The sequence below is a fragment of the Protopterus annectens genome, chromosome 6.part1 (genome assembly GCF_019279795.1).
Source record: "Protopterus annectens isolate FY-2018-M chromosome 6.part1, PAN1.0, whole genome shotgun sequence".
Classification (NCBI taxonomy): domain Eukaryota; kingdom Metazoa; phylum Chordata; order Ceratodontiformes; family Protopteridae; genus Protopterus; species Protopterus annectens.
In genome coordinates this window covers 159,801,946-159,817,560 of record NC_056738.1, presented here as the reverse complement: position 1 = coordinate 159,817,560, position 15,615 = coordinate 159,801,946, and positions in this window count along the sequence as shown.

Below are 15,615 nucleotides of genomic sequence, written 5' to 3'. Positions count from 1 at the left end.
AGAATGTGTGTCTGAGTCTATGTTGTGTAGTGGCAGTGTTATGGGAAGGTTTTAATGACATTAAGTTGTAGGGTTAGTGTTGGGGGAAAAGGGCAGTGTTAGGGTTTGCAGGGGGTGGACACTAACATTTATTAACATAAGCACCACCTGCTTGTAGTTAATCCTTTTGAATCAGCCCTTGGCTATTCATTGATTCCTGTAATGTTACTCCGTACGCTCACCTGTCATAGTTTGATTTGTAAATATCAACATTCTCAGCTGGTTAAAAATTTCAGGATTCCATTTTATGATCAGGACTCCCCCTCCATTCTAATAACTCCATTTATAATTACATGTCACCTGATCTGCAGACATACCCATTCTCAACTAACTGTGGGCTGCACCTTAATGTAGGTGCTCCTCACATTACAATAACATTCCCAAAAGGATATTTATAAATATGATTGCTACCTAGCTTTAATTAATCATTTAGTACTGTGTCTTTTTAATTAATCATTTTGCACTGTGCCTTATCTCTGACAGTGGAATAAAAAATATAATAAAAAGGTTATTCACCAGATATCTTTGAAGTGCAAATGGACATTTTGACATGTTAGAAATGGGTAACTTGAAAGTGCACCTGTCTACAAAGGGAAGCTGATGATCACAAGGAATACAACAAATGCAATATAGCAGATATTACAGAAACAAAGCGTCAGGGCTGATAAGAAGGAGTACAAGCAGTCAATTCCATTATTTTAGCCAGATTACCTGTGTGCTTGGTACATATTTGTCCCAACATAGATAGATATTGTCATTTTAAGATAATATCTTAAGATTAATATATTTCTTTAACTGCCCAGCTAACTCTTTTGGATGTGCTTATTTACTCAGTATCACTACTACAGAATTTTGTGCAAGCCCCATCTCATATGCTCACTATCCAAAATCTCCATCTTTGCTCCTACTTAAGAAGTAAAGGACATCAGTTCAATAAAGCTGAATTACTTGCAGAATCTCATTGTTCATTACCACCTGCTAAGTAGCAGGTATCATGTAATGAGATCAGAGGACATATATCCTAATCTTGGCAGACATGTTGTTTCTAAGAGATGTTAAAGAGGACTTATTTTTCAGGTGCACTACCTATCAGGAACTAGTTCAGCTTCATGGTTCTTGACAGCTATTGTTGGATTCTTCTATAATAGACAAAGATTTGTGGAAATAAAATATTGTTGAATAGGTCCTATCATCTCATCTACCAAATATTTCCTTGCTACCTTTTTTGGCAGATATTATGCATGACCGATAGCAAATTTAAGCAATTTGGAATCAGATGAAAACTAACTACAAATCACAGATATCTAACAGTCAAACATCTAAATATGCTTAATAAAAATACTACTAATAAACTGATTCTTGTACTGATTTCAGATACTTAGAATATCTACTATCCTTAAATAAACAGTTAGTAACTTTGTGGATATTGTTTTCAATGTCTTAACAGCTTTGACCCTCTCATGTATTGGAGAGAAAAGTGTGCTGTCCTCTCTTTGGTAATGCTTAAATTAAAATCTCTGATGATCTTCTAAGATGATGTTCTGTCTCAGCTAAGTAGTATTTTTTTTTTTGTAAACAAAAAAGTGATGGTGCACATATGTTGTGTTTGGGTCACCCACCCAAAAAAAAAAAAAAAAAAAAAAAACGTATTTTTTCTCCAAATCCTCTTTCATGAAAAAAATAAATACAATCTTCCCTCTTAATAATACAACAACTGAAGTAATTTCTCACAGCAAATTATTAAGCATAATAATGGACAATAATTTTAAAATTTACCTGCATTATCCCTGAGTTAATATAATTGTTCATTTGTGTTCTTGTTGAAGGGGTGTGCCAGTGCCCTCTCACCTTCCCATCTTTGATTACACACACACACTGTAATTAATTAGTTTGCAAAGTGACTAAAAGTTCCATGATTTTTTCAATTTGTGAAACTGTTGGCCATAAATCACAAGAGATGCACCCTTTATGACATTTTGCATATGCATACAATACAGACAGAAATAATAATAACTAAGTAACCTAGGAAATGAAAGGTAGGAAGATTAAGACAGGGTTTTGAGGCGAAGGACATTTTAAATTCTCTACATTTAGGTACAAACCTTGCAGATATACCATGAGCAATCAGTGGTTGTTGTTGTTGTGTCTTTCGGCTTTTCCCGGTTAGGGGTCACCACAGCGGAACTCCGGTCTGCTAATGATTGGCAGTTGATTTTTACATGCCGAGTTGCCAGCCCTGATGCACAACCTTCAACGAAGGTACACCCATTCACGCATGTCTCCACGCAGAAGACGCTCTAGCTGAGAATCGAACCGGACAGCATCTTACTGTGAGGTACTGCAGCACCACCACAATTAGGATAAAAAGTAAAAAAGATATAATGTCCTGCACCCCCCCCCCCCAAAGCAGTCCCTTGTCCAGCCATTCTAATGTTCCAGTACTTGGCTATTTCTCCCCATTTACCATAAACACAGCTCAAACCTATCAGTGTGCATACTGTTTTCTTATTTAACTTCTACAATGATTACAGATACTGAAATAAAATAACACAAACATCGATAACCATTTGCAAAACAATTCAGTCTCACAATTATAAACAGACTTAGCATGAATAGTAAACGTCTCTGCCATTGAAGCTCACATTCATTAAAACAGCATTAATACCCACATTCAAAGAAAATACATCTGGGCAGTGGAAGATTAAGTTTACCTTGGAGCTGTTTTCAAACTATAGGCTCCTTCATACTTCTCAACTTCTTAGAGCAAGAAATCTGGACAGAGGCATTTATAAAAGTGGGATAAAGGCTCAAAACTAGGGACAATTTTTAAATGTTGCTCTTACAAACTTAGAAAGTTAATAGAATAACAGGTTTTCTATAAGCATGTATTTTCTGAAGGGTATGAAGTCGGAAACTCAAATGTCTGTCATTATTTTGTAACTTCAGTCTTTAATGATTTGCCACTTATTTGCCAGAAAATCACACTTATGAAAAACAGACCAAAAATACGAGGCAAAAATCTGGACATTCTTCCAAAATCTGTACAGTTGAGAGGTACCTTGTGCACATTTTAGAGCCATCCATACATGCATGTATTCTTTGAATCATCTCCCTGATCGTATTAAATTATGCTTCTTATATAATACTGCACCACTTGTTAGAATATGTTTTAAATTTGTAGTGTTGAACATTCTTCCAGTAAGCAATGAAACAAAATGTATGAACCAATAATGACAAAACTACCAGTTACAGAAATTTTCAACTACAAAAGGCCACTTAAACTTCTATCATTACATTCCAACAATATCAGTTGATAAGCACAATCTCCACAGAAGTAAAAGTCATTAAAATAATTCCACATTAAAGAGATATGTAACTAATGAAGAGGTTGCTACTAGCAAACAACTTTATATTTCAGTGTTTCATCTACAAATTCAGTGCCTGCTGCCCTTGAAAAATTAATTGGCTATATTGTGTTACATTAAAAAAAATTGGTAAGCTGGTAATATTGCAGTAGGGAATGACTGACAAATTAACAAGTAATTATGCTACTAACACTGCTTTCAAACTCTATAGTACAAACAGTGACTGCCATTTGCTAAACAAAACAGTTCCACATTGAAAACAGAACTAGCATGAGCAACAGTAAATTGCTCTTCCCTTGAAACTAAAATTCCATGAAAATGCACTGAAACTCAATCCCTTGAAAATGCAGTGAAGCTCATAATTACCTGAAAATGTACTGAAACTCAAACTCAAACTCAAAATTCTGTCAGCAGCCTAGTAGTTGGTGTAGAGGATTCAGGCCCTTGTCTCCACTGAAGCTCACAATTCCTTCAGTAGTTTGGTAGCTGGTGTAGAGGATTCAGGCTCTTGTCTCCTGTAACCAAGTTACAGGGTTAAGCCTGATCAATTTAATTGACTAACCTGCCCCCCAACTAGAATATTACTTACCATACTTCTCACACAGCAACACACACACACACACACACACACACACACACACACACACACACACACACACACACACACACACACACACACACACATACACAACTCCCTCACACAGCAAAATACACACATACCTTTCAACTGTTCAGATTTTCACAGCATGTACATATTTTCCCTCATATTTTGGACTGTTCCTCATAAAATTTGTGGTTTTCTGGCAAATCACTGGGAAGATCTGAGGACTCCAATCACTAAATAATGGCATACACTTGAGTTTCAGACTTCATATCCTTCAGAAAATGCATATTAACACAAATGCTATTATTCTAGCAACTCTCTAAGTTTATAAGAGCAGTATTTAAAATCTATCCCTATTTTTGTCCCCCATTAGGTCAGGATTTGTCCAGATTTCTTGCATTTAAAAGGTTGAGAGGTATGCATGCACACCCCTAATCTCTCACACAGCAACACACACACATAAACACACCTTCTCACACACACACACACACACACACACATATATATATATATATATATTTATATATATATATATATATATATTTATATATATATATATATATATATTTATATATATATATATATATACACACACTCACTCTCACATTCTCGGAATGGCTAATATAAATTCTGTGCATTTTTACATTTGTGTTGGTGTGCGATGCATGCATGGTTCTCATTAAAGGAGAAGACACCACTACCACACTACCATGGCAGAGGTGCCAGTACATTGTACCTATGTTTACAGTAATAAAAAATGTCCCACAGTTAAGTAAGAATGCCAGATGTGTTAGATTGTCACAGAAAATTTGAAAATAATAGTAGAAATGTCAAACAGCTTAAAATTTACTTTGATAGTAAACAAAATGGTGTAGGGCAGCTGCGGTGGTGCAGCAGTTAGCGTTGTTGCCTCACAGCAAGAAGTTTTCCGGTTCGATCCTCAGCTGGGGTGCCTTCTGTGCAGAGTCTGCATGTCCTCACTGTGGTCTCGTGGGTTTCCTCTGGGTGCTCCAGTTTCCTCCCACATCCCAAAGACATGCTGTAGGTGGATTGAATACTCTAAATTGGCCCCAGTTGTGAGTGTGTGCATGTGTGTGCCTTCTGTGGAAGGTTGGGTGTTGGGCTGGCAACTCAACACCATAAAACTCCACTGCCAGTCATGAGCAGACAGGTGATCTGCTGTGGTGGCCCCTAACCAGGAAAAGCTGAAAGACGAAGAAATAAACAAAATGATATAGTGATGCCAAAGTCTTTCTGAAGCAATATAAATGGACTCATTTATCCAGACAAAGTCCCACCCCTACCTCTCATACAAGGGCCATGGAGAAGGTAGTTTCAGAGATAAATTTCTGAAAATGGACTTTGTTCTCCTCATCATCACTAAGTTCTTAGTTAATGTTATTTTTTATTATTTATTTATTTATTTATTGGACCCCTTGGACTGCATTCATACTGGACCAGCTCCCCCCAGTACTTCATGTCCATATTAGGTCTACCAGCCATTCTCTTATTCCCTAGGACTTCTTCTGGTAATGCTAGGACTGGAAGTAAATCTTAAGTGCATCTTGGGGGCTCGGCCATCTGTGCTTCCATCTGGAGAGGTTGTTTTTGCATTATATGCCTTACACACTTTCCTTTCTCCCACCACACACACTCAACAGTCACTTCCAAGGGCAACTCCCCTGTTTGGACCACTCTTTCCCTTAGGGAGCATCACCAATGAGCACTCACCCCCACAGGATGGGCAAGCCCATCCATCCCTGCCACTCTATCAGTCACCCAAGCCATTAATCAAACCCAGGTCAGCTGGGATGTATTCGGGGTTTTATCCATCTATACCACCAGAGCTATTCTTGGTTAATAGTAATAGTATGGACAGGAACAAGACTAACAACTTCAGCTTGAAAGTGGTCAGCTTATTTACAGTTTGTAGATTTCTTACAAGAGAAAAAGGATCACATTCCAAAAGTTGTGATATTAGATTCCTTGTAATTTTTTTTCTGTCATGCCTTATACATGTAGTTAAGCTAAGCAATAGAAATATTTTAATTTCCATCTTGTGTAAGGAGGATTTATACAACTCATACCTCTCAAATATCCCTGATTTTGCAGAACATCTCTAATTTAGCCTAACTTTTTTTTGTTCTGTCCTTTGTAAATTACAGTCAAACAATAAACCTGATTTTAATGTTCACACTTCCTATAGATCGGAAAATGCATGTTGATGCAATACTATTATACCACTGCAAAAGGGTAGAACAGCAACAGATTTTAGCAACTATAGGCCTATAGCTATACTAAGCATGCTAGCAAATATTCTTTAAGGTGTGAAATACCAGCAGAAAGCTGAATATTAAGAATCTAAGAACTTCTTAACATCTCACAGCATAGTTTTAGAGAAGGGCCATTCTATTAATGAAGACCTTTTGGCTGTGTCAGATTACAATCATGAATATTTAAATAATAGGCAGGTGCTGTCAAGCTTGCTAGTGGTTCTAGCAAAGTCACTCGATACTATGTGTCAATAATGCCTTATGAACATACTATCAATCCTTGGAATGAACAAAATGCCCATAAGAAGATGTAAGACCTACCTAAACAACAGGCTACACAGGATTATTCTAATCTAATAAAACATATTAGTCATTGCTTAGTTCTTGTTTTATATCTATGGTGCCTATGTTATAAACACCTAAGTAAATAAAAATAGAAATGAAGTGGAAGAATGTATATTCTGACAATTTATATGATACTAAAGGCTTTCCACATGGTTCATTCATATGGCCTCTTCTCTTCAGCAAATCTATAAATTCTTTGATATCCTACAGTGGTGCTATCCAGGGTATAAACACATTGTCCAATATGGATCACCTTAAAGTCTCTAGAAGCTGTCTCCCACACGTTACTGAGAGATGATCTATTTCTGGCATACAAGGCATCCTCAGATCCAGCTCTGGTAGACCTTATGTATACCTGCAAAATGAGCAGTATTAGAACCACTAGATCCAAGTATTTAAATTTTGCTTGTGACAGAAATATGACATGTTGGTGAGACAGATAGGTGTCTCTGAGGATCCCTTGCTCTGGAACAGACTCTCCATCCATGTGAAGTAGAATCTATCCCTAACCCTGTTTAAGCGTAACCTTAACCAATGGACAGGAAATCAGAAATTCAACCATGTCCTGGCCCCAATGTCTCTGATACACAGAGGTAAATGATAATTCCCAAACTAACATACCCCCTCTGGAAACTTCCTAACTAACACACACCCTCTTAGGAGAAACAACCATGATACATAGGGATACAACTGGGTTAAATTGCATGGCTATTGTTATAAAGGCCCTAGTGGTCATCAGCCTACTATTAAGCAATGAACCTATGAACCTATGGAGTGGTTACTAATCAGTATGCTGATGAAACATCTTTATTTGTAGGGCTATTTCATGCAATCACTCTGCATAAACATTGTGATCACTTTACATTCCTAGAAAACTGGGTAAGAATTTCTTATACTGGCAACAGAACAGTGAACAAAACACAGATATAGTAAAATAGCCAACGGTATATTTAATAACTCAATGTGAAGGTAAAAATTGTAATCCAATATAGGGCAGCAGCTTTGTGGGCTACTTCTAGGTACGAGCTTACCTTAGCCTTATTTGCTTCTAAACTATTCTATGGTCACATTTTTGTACTGGGCTGTGGATGTAGAATGGTCATAAACATAAACAAGATGTCCATATTTGTTAGCCCAACTATCTCCAGGATACATTGCACTTGCTATGGAATCTCAACAGACAGTAATTAAACTACACGCAGACAAAGAATTGTGAACCATTTGGGAATATGCCCTATCATAACCATTTCAGCTCCACAGGAATAAAATTCCTTGCTATTGATGGACATCATAAATAAGGCTGAGTTCAAAAGGTATCTATTCTTAATAATTTTGGAGATTGTCATTGCAAAAATGGAGTTACCCAACTTTGTCAGATTTCTAATATATTGGGTGCACAAATTACTGAAACTGATAAACTATTCTTTACTGTTTTTATGTTGATAATGACTACTAGGTTTACTATCAAAATTCAAAATCTTCTAGACAAAGACTTGAAAATCATAATCCTTAGACCATAATATCAAAACACCAAAATGTTGAAGACCATAATATGAAAAATTCTCAAATATCCAATCCCCCTACTAATGTAAACCCAGGAAGGAGTGCTAAAAATGAGTTATGTATGGGTGTGGACCCAGGAACAAGCACTAACAATGGTCTTGTAGGTTGACAAGTCCAAGAGTTCAATATTTTAGTCTTTAGCATTTTGGTATTTCCATATTATGGGCTCAGGATTACGATTTTCAAAACTGTGGACTTCAAGATTGTGATAATAAACCTCATAGCATGTATTTCAGGTAAATGTTTTTACCATTTTACATCAGGAAGGATTGATATAAAGCTGCATGGTGTAAATCTTGACTAGCTAGCTGCTGGTGTAAGCTCTTCATTTTGAGTTATTTTGTATACCCCCTGTAGTATTTGCTACTCATGGAGCCTTTTTCCCCTTAGATCTTTGCTAAAATGTCCTTTAATCCAGCTGGACAACCTGGTAAACATACAAACATACATAAATAAAAACTGTGATTTTTAATGGTATTGCCATGGGGAAAAATATCTGTAGATCCACCAAGCTATAGAAAAAGGTTTTAAGAAAACCTGGTATTGTAGAATATTTTAGACTATGGTTGTACATTATAATTCTCCTAATAGATGTTATTAAAAAGTTTACATAAACATCATAAAAGGTAAGGAAACAATAGTTAACATAACAGATATTAGGAGACCGCCTCACATAGTATTTTGATCATTAAATTATACCGTAGTAAATATCCTCCAGGGTGTCAATTCATTGACTAATTTGCTGATGAGATCTGATAACAAGGCTAGAGAGGCACTGCCTCAACAAATACATAGTGTTTGTCCCATAAAGGCAGCTCAGATCCTCCAATTTAAATTAAAGAAAAACAAGAGGAAATATACCCTCTCAAAGTGGCAAAAACTTACAGACGTTCCTAGAAGTATTAAAACAGAAAGAATGAAATTCAGAAAGTTTCACAGTCTAAATCAGACCTCCAGCAAATGAAAGATAGCAAAAAAAAAAAGTCTTTCTGAGATTCTACCCTCTGCTCTTTCCATGGTTACTAATGTGAGGCTTACTAATCTTGCAAGATAAGAGTAGCTAGATAGTTCAAAAAAGAAAAAAAAACATACTTTAAACTTTAAATGCAGAATGGGCCAAATAGTTATCAAATCATAAAGCCATATGACATAAATATAAGTCTCTATATATACTAACCCCCCCCCCCCTCAGAACTAAATTTACTACTCTCCAAATCTCTTTCACTTAAACTAGACCTGGAGGAATTGCAAACTGTGGGACTGAATTGAGGTTAGCAACTCCCCCACCTCACACATACCTGAGTAGTGTAGCACCTTGTGGCTTAATGACCTCTGATGTGGAGGAGCTTTTATATTATAAGTAAGCTTGGCTTTCCAATAGAATCTATTATTTGTAAAAAGTGTCCAGCATGTTGAGATCATTATTACTGACAAAAATTACTATTGTTTTAGGGATACCCTTTAGTAAATATATCAATAATACATATTTAGCATTCCATAGTACCTGTCTACTAAGCCAAATATCTATGAGTGAGCTAATATAATCCTGGCAGTGCCAAATTATAAAACAGTCCCACATCAAGCTTTGCAAATCACTTTCTCTACCTTGATATCTTGGTCATGCACTGAAAAGACCATAACAACAACTGCCCACAAAAGAGTGTGATACATATTGTGCCAAGGTCAGAAATGTATAGACTTAAGCAAAGAAACAGGGGATACCCCAATGGAACATTCTTTATAAACTTTGGTTATTGGGCATTCCATGTTCTGAATCTGAGCATATGCATGTAGGTTTAGTTATGGGTTTATTTATGAGAAAAATGAAAGGATACAACATGCATCAATTTGGGACATCAAAAACAGCAAGCACTCTGACCACCATGCACTTACACCACCTGACTGAGAGTATCCTGAAGTGTAAGGTTACTACTATTCCATTTAAACAACTCAGGTTTGATCTAGAATTAAATTTTTTCTCTAGCTCAGTGATCTGCTCCTTATTAAAAGAAGCTTAATCATACAACCCATCAACTGTGCAATGGGAAAAACCATGAGTACTGAGCATTGACCTGTATAAAGCAGACTTGCTAACAACAACAGCAGCTTTTCATTTCCACCACTTTCTCAGTCTCTGGAGGATAGCAATAGCCACTTTCATCAGAGTCTGTGCTACAGTCTTGGTGGCTGACTTACAAATAAAAAAGGAAGAGCCTTGTCAGTGGCACTCAAGTCTACTAAGATGTTTCTTCCCACCTTTGTGTATTAAGCAGTGTCCTTATCACCATTTTGTCACAGTGACAACAGTCTTAACAATGGAGTTAGATTTGTGTTCACATAATGGAACACCATTAATTAAGTAGGTTAATTCGACATTCACAGCAGATAGTGTTTTATATTAAAGCAAAACCTCTGCAGTTTACGTTCCATAGGCAGAAACATCTGTAAATGGTTTGAAGCATCCAGGGCCAAACCATAGAGGAAGAAGGGATATTGGATGAAGAAGTCAAAGAACAACACTTATTTTGTTGATGTTGATGTGGCCACTAAAACATAAGCCCAAGGCCTACCATTTAGAGAGAGATACAAATGTGTCTCTTTCCATGGACAATTTAAGTTTATCTACTATAATAGCCTAACTTTATATTCAAAACCTCACATCTTTCAACTTCAGATTCCCCTAGTCTAACCCAGTTCCACTCCATTAGGCATCTCATTTATTTTTGCTAAATGGAGAAAGAAGTTTGGTAACAGTGAGTTTATAATTCAAAAAAGCTATTCGTTTCTGTAACCTTTTACTGTGAAAGATGGGAACACAAACCCTTGCATGGCAAGTGCTCATTTCTATAAGTTTAAAAGCTGCATATTATAGTCCAAGTAATACAGCAGCCCAAAACAAATATTTTTACAGGAAAGCAGGTCCCCCTATTCTACATCATGTGAGAGGGCAAGCCCCACACACCCTAAATTTATATATACCAAATCTTCTGTCATCTAGCACTGGGGACAGGAGAGATGCCCCTAAAACACTGCACAGCAGTCTAGGGCAATCATTTGTTTTACCTTAACACAAGTGACCACAAGACGTCAGAGATATTTCATATCAATGGCAAACTGTAAACAGGAAGTCTTCTGCTTTCTTCGTTAACTGCTCTGGATGGTCAAGTGACAGTAATGCATCAACTGTATAAGTGAGAACTTTATCTGTCATGTAGCCCAGTGCAATATCTTCAATTTTCTTTGTTTTTATTTTCTATATATTGTGATAAGGATTCTAATTGTATATTAAATTAGGAAATAATGGAAAATGCTGTCCTATACTATTAGAGATACAAAATGGAATCAAAAGACCTCTGTTATGTGTGACCCCTACACAAAGATGTTGATATAAAATATTAATGTAATTAATAAAGTAGGAGTGAAACTCCATTTCATCACATACATATTAGACTTATCATTGGTATAGGCAGATGGAATAGAGCAAAAACAAAATGGCACTAATATATCTAAAAATCCAAATTCCAGAGATAAGCTATTAATTCTCCATATACAAGACTGACAAAAAACAGGTACATAATTCCAGTTGTTAAAAATATTGCGAGTATACCCACACAAATCTGAATACCCTGACAGGGTTAAAAAGTATACGGTGTAGGGCAAGAGAAACAGCTTTCATAAATGGTGCAGAACACTAAAAGATGCAGCAAAAGAGGCAAATTAATTTCTTACAAAAATTTTAGCTTTCATACAAAAAGTATAAAGTTCATGCTAACTCATTCCCTCCAAAGAAGCTCTTTGCTCTTTTTGAGTTTGTACTCTTGACTTCAAGTGAATGTGGTCTGAGCCTTTAAAAAATTAAGTTTTTGTCTCACAGTTCAAACAAATATCCATATCTCTAGAACTAAACATTTTGCTAGAAAATTGTAAATGGCAAACTATTCAGCAAAAATATCATACGCAACAGTTACATTAGTTTAATTGTAGGTCTTAAAATGAATTTTATAAGCCATAATAACCACAGTAAACATTAATTTTCTAATGCTGTATAAACATCTTATGATATATCCATAACCATTCATAGGTTCATAGGTAGGTACTAGGCTATCGGCCCAATGGCCTACGTAAGCCTAGCCAACAAGGTTCCCTGGCTTACGCCACCCAAGAAAATTATTTTCCTGTGCCACTGTCGAGCAGAGACACAGAAGTGATCCCCAGGGTGTATTTCCTATTTCCCATCCACTCATCAAGATTTTTCTTGAAGAGTGCTAATGAAGAACTTTGCTTGACATAGATGGGTAGCCTGTTCCAGAGTATGGGAAGTCTCTGGGACAGGAATCTATCCCTCCAGCATGTCCTGTTTATTGTGGTGACAAGGTTTAGTTCCCTAGAGCATGTAGCTTGGGGGTATTGGGATTTCTTTAGGTGTAGCATGTCCAACAGCTCTGGGTTTGACATAGGTTTATATGTTAGGCAGAGATCACCTCAGAGTAGGCGATATGCTATGGAGTAAAGCTGGAGTTTTTTGAGGCGGTCAGTATAGGGCATTTGTTTGAGGCCAGTAATCCTCCTTGTGAGGTACTTTTGTGGCCTTTCCAGCTGCTGCAGATGTCTTCAGGTACATTCCAAAAGGGGCATTGTACTCTATAATGGGTCTAATGAGTGTCAAGTAGAGGGGAACAATGACCTCTTTTTTCCTACATGAGAACCCTTTTATGATGATGTGTGCCACGTAGAAGGATGTCCTGACTACTGTGGTGATGTGACTATCAAAGAAGAGACTACTGCCCACCTGGGTCCCAAGGTTTCTAATCACACATTCGGTGTTAAGTAGATTGCTGCCTATGTGGTAGTTCATGGGTACAGAGTTTTTACCAAAGGGGATGACACTGCAATTTTTGGCATTGAGCTTGAGGCCATGGCTCTGACACCAGGTATCTGTCTCAGCGAGGCCCTTCTGTAGGATGTCCACATCATTTGGGGACTTGACTATGGCTCCTAGTTTGCAGTCATCTGCCATTAGCCAGTGGCCTTCTGTGTTAGCCTGTACTTCAGAGAAGTAGATACCAAACAGGAGAGGTCCCAGGACGGAACCCTGTGGTATTCCACTTCACTGCTTTGAGGTCAGATTTGGAGTCTGCAACTTTTACAGTGTGGGTTCTGTCAGTGAACCAGTTGGCAACCCATCTAGTGATGTATGGATTTATACCTAGTTTAGTGAGTTTAGCTATAATTCCAGAATGGGGGATGGTGTTGAAAGCCTTGGCGAGGTCAAGATAGGCTGTGTGAACCACCTTACCCTCATCTACGGCTTTGGTGACTGCCTCAAAGAAGTCGATCAGGTTTAGGAGGCATGATCTGCCTTTCACAAACCCGAACTGGGTGGTATCCAGAGTTTGGAGGTTACCAATGTCTTTATTTATGAGTTCCATGATGATATGTTCCATGGCCTTGCAGACCAGGCTCATCAGGTTAATAGGTCGATAGTTCCCGGGATTAGTGGTGGATCCTCCTTTGTGGAGTGGGATAACTGTTGCTGTGCACCATTCAGTGGGCACAAAGCCTGATGCGAGGCTATTATTGAACATGGTGCTTAAGTGGGGAGCCAGTTCGTTCTGATGTTCGTGTAAAACGCAGCCTGGGATGTTGTCCAATCCTATGAATGCTGTGTTTTTGGCTTTAGAGAGTGCAGCTTTTACCTGCGTATTTGTGATTACAGGGACTCTGCATTCTTCCTGTATAGATATGGGCCCTTTAGGGGGTGGGGGGGTAAAGTTAGCACTGAACCTATCTGCCAGGATGTTGGCAATATCAGTTGGTTCTGTAATTTTCGTGCCTTTGTGCTGTAACTCAGAGCAGATCTGGGTGTTGCCATTGAGATTCTTGACATAGCTATAGAATGCTTTGTGGTTGTCCTTAGAATTAGTGGTGATTCAAGCAAAACACATATTGCAAGTGGCATTTTACTCATAAGGTTGTGAACTTTCACATGAGGCTAAGCAGTTCTAATTCACTTGATTGTTGAACTATTTAGAGAAATGCGAAAATTATTACAATAAGTAGTATACAAAAGATATTCAATATCTCTTAATATACACTAAACAGAGGTCAAATATTGATACATATGTGTTTGCCACTGTATAAGCTTTAAGATGAAATATTCTGATACCTTGTATATAGCATGGTTTTGGAGTTATTAATACAAATATGAACAAGCAATATCTGATGCCTAGAGGTGTCAGTAGGCTGTAAATACAGAAGCGCCTAGAGATGTCACTATGCTTTAATGAGTTAATCAAAAATCATAAGGGGGGTGTTCATAAAAGTTACCACAAGGTGTATTCCATGTATATGTTTTAAGTCACGTTTCTGAATGAATAAATAGCAAAAGCACTGTGGTAGGACTGTTCATGAATTCAGAAAAGTAACCACAAGGTTACAGTGTACACCTCATGTTAACCCTTATGAATCCACCAACAATCCCCCAACAGTAATCAACTAACAGGTAGCTAAAGCATATGTTAAGCAATACAAGTTATTAATGACAAGATACAACAAAAAGCAAATACACAATATAAAGGCAGGCTTGCTTCAGTCCCTGTTGACTAAATTTAATTCATCACGCTGACATCTAGATTATGGACTGCTTTCATTTTTATAGTTCTTTTATTATTTTGTCTGTAATTGTTTATTATAGTAGTTTTTGTTCAAAGCATATGAAGTTAAACTTGCTGCCAACATAATAAATGAATGCATTTATACAACAGTGAAATCAAGACTTGTGATGAGAGATGGTTTGCCAAAATATTTCCATACAGCTCCACAGAATGATTACCTTTGATTTGTGATTTTATCTGTGAGGCAACTGCACATAGTAAAAATAATTTACACAGGGACTTCTAAGATGGCTACACACTGATTAGCAGCTTAATTTCTGCACTCCTAGTGTGAAAAAAGAAACTCAGAGATAAGGGATATTAATTATACCAGTTTCAGTAAAATTTGGTAACTGGCTACTAAATCCACTGCCTGGATTCCAGCAAAGAAGAAACTTGGAGAGCTTGAAAGAAAAGCAACTCGAAAGGGTAAAGAGAAAACAATGACTGAGAAGAATCCTGCAACAGTTCAGCAACAAGTACTTCAAGATCCAGCAATGGTGCAAGGCATGGCTTCTGGAAATTTAAAGAAAGAAAGAAATTAAATGTGACTAGAGCTGATTAAAATAACTGAAACAGTGAATGAGTATATCAGCTTGTATGTGCGTGTATCGAGGGGGGGATAATGGTTAAGGTCTTTACCTCCTACCTACAAACTACAGGGTTTGATTCTGACCTCAGTTTGTTGACTATGCTTATAATGGCCCTTCAGGGCAGTTAGCTAGTATTGATCTATGAACTTATGAACTTAAATAACAAAAAGCTGGAAAAAA